Source organism: Miniopterus natalensis, chromosome 1 (assembly GCF_054644295.1).
Source record: "Miniopterus natalensis isolate mMinNat1 chromosome 1, mMinNat1.hap1, whole genome shotgun sequence".
Classification (NCBI taxonomy): Eukaryota; Metazoa; Chordata; class Mammalia; order Chiroptera; family Miniopteridae; genus Miniopterus; species Miniopterus natalensis.
The window spans coordinates 89,404,900-89,406,066 of record NC_142081.1 but is presented as its reverse complement, the minus strand read 5'-3'; the positions used below and the strand labels follow the sequence as shown (position 1 = coordinate 89,406,066).

Genomic DNA, 1,167 nt, shown 5'->3' with positions numbered 1-1,167 from the left:
GTGTCTATGTAATGAAGTAAAGAAGACTATAATGGAAAGTTTTTATTTATCACAACTGCTGTATCAATAGCCCAGGACCTCAACAGTGTCATTGAAGTCTGGGAAATGTTCATACATAAAGTTATTGTCTTAGCTGGCTTAGTAACCCATACAATGGTACATATCAAGCCTTAGTGAAGCCTTAAAAAAAATACACAGGTTGAAAAATGCATTAAAGGAGGCAAATGCAGAACCTACCTTTAGAGCTATAAACTCAGGAATTCTCTCGATTATGAAATCTTGCAAAGAAGTTATTTTCTGCCTCAAAATCCAGTGATGACAACATTCCTTACTCCAAATCTGGCATTTTTTCGTCATCACTGTCTTGTGACTCATCATCTGCTCCATCTACTCTGGTAAATCTATATCCACATCACCACCCATGTTGTTCATCATCTCAGAGAAACGATCAAAACTGGACCTGTCTTCATCTGAATCATCTTTGCGATGTCTCCAATTACTGAATTCCACACTAAGCCAATTAGGCTTTGCCCTTTCTTTTGTTAACCTTGGCCATGACTGGCCAGATTGATCTTTCCATTCTTTTATGCCTAGAATTATTTGGATCAATACAGTTAAAAAGGTCAATTTCATTTAAATGTTTAAAATTATCGCTTCCTCCAAGACAACTGAATGTAAATTTGGATTTTTCAAAATTTACATTTAAATTTTTACTGTCTTCAACACAAAATTCAATGAAGACATAGTCCCTTCGATCTTACCACTTTGCAGAAGCGGACTGCATCCTGTGGAAAGGGCGATGGGTGAATGCGTGGGCAGACCGCTCTGGTGGCAGCTGCTGGGCAGCGACTCCCCCCCAGGGCGGCGGGAAAGCTCGATCTGGGTCCCCAGAATGCACCGCGCTGAGAAAGCAGCGCCTCTGTTGAAAAGTTCGGGGAAAGGGGTGCGAGGATGGAGAATAAATGTGCGTGTGTGCCTCAGAGCGATGTCTGTGTATTTATTTACATCGGATGAACACAAGTTTTATTTATAGGAAAATTTTTCCCAAACTCTATTAAAATGTTTGTCCTCGGGTTTCAGATCTTTATATACCTTTCTCTCCTTCTTTAGCTAGCTGGATAAGATAGATGATAGATATATAGAAAAATTGTGTGTGTGTGTGTGTGT

At 39.8% G+C, this 1,167-nt stretch overlaps 1 pseudogene; it reads right to left on the bottom strand.

Moving 5' to 3' along the window:
- Positions 1 to 328: 328 nt before the first annotated feature.
- LOC107525092 (prostaglandin E synthase 3-like) lies at positions 329 to 784 on the bottom strand (annotated as a pseudogene).
- Positions 785 to 1,167: the final 383 nt, after the last annotated feature.